The sequence below is a fragment of the Chrysochloris asiatica genome, unplaced genomic scaffold (genome assembly GCF_000296735.1).
Source record: "Chrysochloris asiatica unplaced genomic scaffold, ChrAsi1.0 scaffold00064, whole genome shotgun sequence".
Classification (NCBI taxonomy): Eukaryota; Metazoa; Chordata; class Mammalia; order Afrosoricida; family Chrysochloridae; genus Chrysochloris; species Chrysochloris asiatica.
The window spans coordinates 11,690,860-11,697,504 of NW_006408582.1; the positions used below are offsets into that span (position 1 = coordinate 11,690,860).

General features: G+C 37.4%; 1 pseudogene; it reads right to left on the minus strand.

The window, feature by feature from the left end:
- Positions 1-825: 825 nt before the first annotated feature.
- On the minus strand, positions 826-1,295 carry LOC102811002 (annotated as a pseudogene).
- Positions 1,296-6,645: the final 5,350 nt, after the last annotated feature.

Sequence of the window (6,645 nt, forward strand, 5' to 3'; positions counted from 1 at the left end):
CTCTATCAGTAAATTGAAGTGGTATATACGAGATGGTGCTAGATCAGGACCTTAATATATAAGTAAGTTACATGAGAAAGTAGCCTAAATCCCTACGGTCTCAATTCCTGTCCCTTTATCTTCTCCTCTCCAGTCTGCATGTATGGTCTCATGGGGAGTTTCTTAAGATTAGTTGACTGTGGAAAAGGAGACTTGTTCCTGATTTGTAGATGGTTCTGAGAGATGGACAGATGTTCAATTGCATATTTACTGGATCATGAACTGTGGTGAATAGCTTAGCTAGATGGTCATGGATGTTGAAGGAGTATGATTTGAAAATTGGTAACAAGAAGCTATGGGTAAGAGATATGTGAATAGAACTCTCTGAATGAAAAAAGCCATAAAGATATTGGTGTCTTATGCTAATGCTCACAAAATGGTACCCTGGGCAGAAGGAAATTAAAAAATTTGACAATCAAGTGGATAGGAGGATACGTTCTGTGGATACAAGTCATCCTTTTTCACCAATCACTCTTGTAATAGTCTGATAGGCTCATAAGCAAAGAGGCCATGGTGGCAGAGCTAGGTTATGCATAGAATCGGTAACATGAACTTCCACTCACCAAGGCTAAATTGGATACAATCACTGCTGAGTGACCCATCAGTCAACACCGGGTCCCTGATATGGCACAATTTCTTGGAGTGATCAGTCAGCAAACTCGTAACAGGCTGATTACATTGGACCATTTCCATCATGGAGAGGGCAGCATTTTGTTCTTAATGGGATAGACAACTAGATACAGGCCTAGGGCTGCTGGATACACCAGACAGGAGGTTGGAGCAGGCTCATAAGGGCTTGCCCTCCAGGGAGATAACAGCACTACTCCCTAGTTTCTCAGCCAGGGTGCAGTGGTCCTTGACCGCCTCATAGTAGTTTGCTTGTAATTCATGCTTGATTCCAGTCAGCTTCTTCTTGATGGAGTCCTTAGAGCTAGCATAGATCATTTTGATCTTACGGGGTTCAGACTCAAGGACCCAGAAGCTAAAAACTAGATCCTCCTTCTTGCTCTCCTTGGTCTAATAGGTTGCATTAGCACCAGTCCTTGTCTGGCAGCATCTTGACATAGGTGACATAGAGGTCATGGACAGTCCATTTCACATCACCAACCAGGATCTCCTTGACCTCCTCTAGGATGCTTGTCTTCACTCAAGCAGAAGAACACTTTCTTCTTGCATTTCTTCACCTCATCTGGTTTCAATGATTTGCACACCTTCATGTCATTGAACACCTTGATGACACCATCAGAGGCAGCCACACCAGAGGGCTATATCTGGAAGTGAACGGAGTAAGGCAAAGAGAGCCAGAGAAGAAGAGCTGCTGAGACTGCTGCTGGAATCCAACTGACTTGATGTTTTAAAACAGTAGTCTCATACAACCTTTGTCATTTTGAAATTGAGTAATTTCACTTAGCATAATGTCTTCCAGGTTCACCAGTGTTATGAGGTTTCTCATATTCATCATTATTCTTTAACACTGTGTAGTATTCCATTGATCTATGTAATGTGTATTGTATAGTATGTACTGTATTGTGTCTCTGTACCATACAGATTCATACTTCTGTAGATGGACATTTAGGTTGTTTACACCTTTTTGCTATTGTGAACACAGCTATGATGGACTTGAATGTGTATGTATCTAACCATGTTGCAGGTCTTATCATTGTACCATATATACCTCTAGTGGTTGGATCATGTGGTATTTCTATTTCCAACTTTATAAGGAAGTGCCATACTGTATTTCACAGTGGTTGTACTATTTTACAGTCCCACTGGCAGGGTATGAGGATTCTAATATCTCCACATACTTACCAACATTTGTTGTTTTTCTTATTTTTATTAACTTTTCTACAAACCCTGGGGTGAGATGATATCTCATGTTGCTTTGATTTGCCGCTCTCTTTTTGCTAATGATTGTGAACATTTGTTCACATGAGTGTTAGCTGTCAGAATGCCTTCATTGGTAAAGTATCAGTTAATATCCTCTGCCCATTAAAAATTTGATCATTTGCACTTTTGTTTCTGAAGTTTGAAGTTTTCTATAAATTTTAGAGATTCGATCCTTTTCCACTATGCCATTATCAACATTATTTTCCTAGTCTGTAGGTTCTTTTTAACACTTTGGGTGACATTTTTGATGCACAAATTATTTCATTTTTAGGAGATCCAGTCCTGGTATGGCACTGTAGGATAAGCACTGGACTGCTAACAATGAGGTTGATGGGTCAAACCCACCAGCTGCTCCTTGGAAACCCTATACAGAGTCACTATGAGTTGGAACCAACTTGATGGCACTTAATAGTAATAACACTCTTGTAGTTTGTCTCTATTGTGTATTTTTGTTGTTGATCTTAAGTGCCATGAATCAGGTCTGACTCATAGTAACCCTGTATAGAGGTTCCAAGGAGTGAATGGTGAGCTTGAACCACCGACCTTGAAGTTCAAAGACCTTGCAGCCCAGCACATTAACCCGCAGTATAGTGTATTTATGCCATGTACATTTTGTCCCTATTTTCTTTAATGATCTTCATAGTTTTAGGTCTTACATTTAGGTCTTTGATCTAGTTTTTGTATATGGTGAGAAATATGGGTTCTAGTTCATTGTTTTTCTGACGAATATCCAGTTTCTCCCACACCATTTGTTAAAGAGACAGACTCCTCCCTGTTTAATGAATTTCCTTTTGTTAAAGATTAGTTGTCCATAGGTGGATGGATTTACCTCTGGATTCTCAATTTTGTTCTACTGGTCTGTCATACCAGTATCAGCTTGTTTTGACTATATGGTAGGTTTAGAGATTGGAAAGTGTGATACCTATTACTTTTCGCTTCTTTTTGTAGTAAATTGTTTATCTGTAGGCTTGTTTTTTCCTCATAAAGTTAGTTGTCAGTTTCCCCATATCTTTAAATAATGATGTTGGGATCTGGATCAAGATTACATTATATCTATAGATTGTATTGGGTAATATTGACATTTTCACAATGTTAAGTCTTCCTGTCCATGAGCATGGTACATTGTTCTGTTTATGGAAGTCTCTTGGTTTCTTGTTCTGTAGGATTTTTTGAATAGGTCTTTTGTATGTCTGGAGTCTGAGATGTCACTATAGTATGTGCACTGGATTGCTCACTGTAAGGGCAGTGATTCAAACCCTACAGTGACTCCTTGGAAATGTTACACAAGGTCACTATGAGCCAGAGCTGGCTCAATGACACTTAACAACAACAACAACAACAACAACAAACATTTGTAACTCTTGTTAGATTTATCCCTAAGCATCCTATCTATGAGGGCTGCTATTGTAACTTGTATTGTTTTCCTGATATCCTTTTCAGAGTTCTCTATGTTAGTGCAGAGACAATTGAGTTTTGTATGTTGATCTTGTACACAGTCACTTTGCCGAGTCCTTCTATAAGTTTCAGTAATTTTCTTGTTCAGTCTCTAGCATTTTCTCTATATAAGATCATAACATCTGCAAATAAAGATAGTTTGACTTTTCATTTCAGTCTCTTAGTTTTTCATATTACCTCTTATCTTTTGCATTTTGTTTGGCTATTACTTAATCTCAATAAGAGTACAGAATAGATGTTTCCTACAGTATTGTTAGGTGCCATAGAGTTGGCTCAAACTCATAATACCCCTATGTACAACAGAATGAAACACTGCCTGGTCTGGCATCATGCTCATGATTGTAGTTATGTTTGCATTCATTGTTTCAGACACCATGTCAATACATCTTGTTAGGTGACTTCAAGCATAATGTCTTTTTTCAGGGACTGGCCTCTCCTGAAAACATGCCCAAAGTACATGGGACAGTCTCATCATCATTGCTTCTAAGGAACAATCTAGTTGTACTTCCTCCAAAACAGATTTGTTCTTCTGGCAATCCATGGTTCTTTCAATATTCGTTGCCAACACTATTCAAAATTCAGATTTATCAATTCTGCTCCTGTCTTTCATATTCATTGTCCAGTTTTCACATGAATATGATGTGATTGAAAATACTATGACTTGGGTCTGACACACCTTAGCCGTCAAACTGACGTCTTTGCTCTTCAATACTTTAAAAAGGTCTTTCCCCAGTAGATTTGACCAATGTAATATGCCGTTTGATTTCTTGACTGCCGTTTCCATGAGAGTTGATTGTGGATCCAAGTAAAATGAAATTCTTGGCAGCTTCAATCTTTTCTCCATTTATTACTATGCTGTTTATTGATCCAGTTGTAAAGATTTTTGCTATCTTTACATTGAGTTATAATCTATACTGAAGACTGTATTCTTTGATCTTCATCAGCAAGTGCTTAGGTGTTCTTTGCTTCCAGCAAGCAAGGTTGTGTCATCTGCATATTACAGGTTGTTAATGAGCCTTTCTCAGATCCTGATGTTGCAATCTTCTTCGTGTAGTTCAATCTTCTTGGATTATTTCCTCAGCATACTGATTGAATAAGAATGGAGAAAGAATATTACCCTGACACACATCTTTCCTCAGTATACCTGTTCTGTTCAAATGACTGCCTTTTGGTCTGTGTTCCTCATGAGAACAAGTGTTCTGGAATTCCCATTCTTTGCAGTGCTCTCTGTAGCTTATTATTATCCATGTAGTAAAATGCCTTTGGCAGTCATTCAAATGCAATTACATATCTCTCTAATATTCTCTGGTATTCTATGTATTGCTGATATAGCTCCATCTGATATTAGCAATAATATCCCTTATTCCACATCCTTTTTTTTTTTAATTAAGCTTGAACTGGCAGCGTGCTATTGACATACTGCTGCAAACATTTTTTAATTACCTTCAAAATTTTACTTAAGTGTGATATCAGTGATATTGTCTGACAGTTTTGTATCGTAAATAATATTTGAAAATATACTCTTTCAGTGTCTTGGACACTGTGTGTGTCTTTCTATTTCATGCCACTGTGTTCATTTTCAGGCTTCATTGTTATTTCTGCTTATTTTCAAGTGAGACAAAGTCTAATATATTGAGACATTTCTTTTCTTGTGAGTAACTTCCCTCTGGGCTCCAGAACTAGCCTAATATAAATTGTGCTAATATTCTCTTGTAATATCCTATTCTGGAAAGTTGTGACTCATCTCTGTAGGCACTGGGTTTTGTGGAAAGATCAGGGTTATATACAGTCCCCTCAGGGAAATTCATCTTTGTATGTATTCTTCCTATCTGGGGTGTTGAAACTGCTCTGTTTGAATTTGTCTTATTGCTTGGCTTTGAGGCAATTGATTCTGCAAGTTAATGAGACAGATTATGAAGCCTCATTCCCATCTCTCTTCAGTCTCAGTAGGACTTAACAACAATAACAATAACAGACTGAATAAGTATGGTGAAGGGATAAAACCCTGCCCACCTTTCCTAATTTTAACCATTCATTATCCCTTTGCTCTATTGAAATGATAGCCTCTTGATTAATGTGCACGTTCCATATGACTACAATTAAGTATTCTGGAAACCTCATCCTTTGCAATGTTATCCAAAGTTTGTCATGATCCACCCAGTCAAATGTCTTTGCATAATTGATAAAACCCAAATAAACATCTTTCAAGTATTTTCTGCTTTCAGCTAATATCCATCTGATGTTAGCAATGGTCTCTATCATTCCATGTCCTCTTCTGAATCTAGCTTGAATTTCTGGCAGCTCCCTGTTGATGTGCTGTTGCAACCATTTAAAATTTTTCTTCAACTAAATTTTACTTGTTTGTGAAGTTAATTACATTGTTTGATACTTCCACCCTTCTGTTGGGTTATCTTTCTTTGAAGTAAGCACAAATATGGACCTCTTCTAGTTGATTGGCCATGTAACTGTCGTCCAAATTTTTGGCACAGAATAGTAAGTGTTTCCAATGCTGTATTTGTATTTGGTCTACTCTTGTTGTTGTTATGTGCAGTGGAGTCGAGTCTTCTCTTGGAGCCCTGTTTTTCACTAATGGCTTCAGTGCAACCTGGAATTCTTCTTTCAACGCTATATGATACCTCTTGAAATGGTTGAACACCAACCAATTCTTTTTTGGTACAGTGACACTGTATTCTTTCCTTTTTTTTTTTTTTTTTAATGTTTCCTGTATCATTCAATATTTGGCTTATAGAATTCTTCAATATAAAAAAAAATAAGGCTTGATTTTTTTCCCCCCATTATTCCCGTTTGTTTCTCTAACTCCAAGTCTTAAGCACATTTCACTATAATGCTGGACTTTGTCTTCTCAAGCTCCCATTTGGAATTTTCTGTTTAGTTTTTTACTTCCTCATTTCTTCTAGTAACTTTCAAGAAAGAACAAGTTTCAGAGTCTCTTCTGATATCCATTTTGTCTTTCCTTTCTTCCTTGTCTTTTAAATAAGCTTTTGCTTTCTTTATGCATGATATTCTTGATATCATCCCCAAACTCCTCTGGTCTTTGATCCTTAGTGTCTAATGCATTAAATCTGTTCCTGAGATGATCTCTGAATTCAGGTAGGTTACACTCAAGGTTGTATGTCATACAAGGAAGACCAGTTCATATCACTATTATTCAAATTTACACACCAACTACTAAAACCAGAGACTATGAAATTGAAGAATTCTACCAACTCCTTCAGTCTGAAATTGACCAAACATGCAATCAAG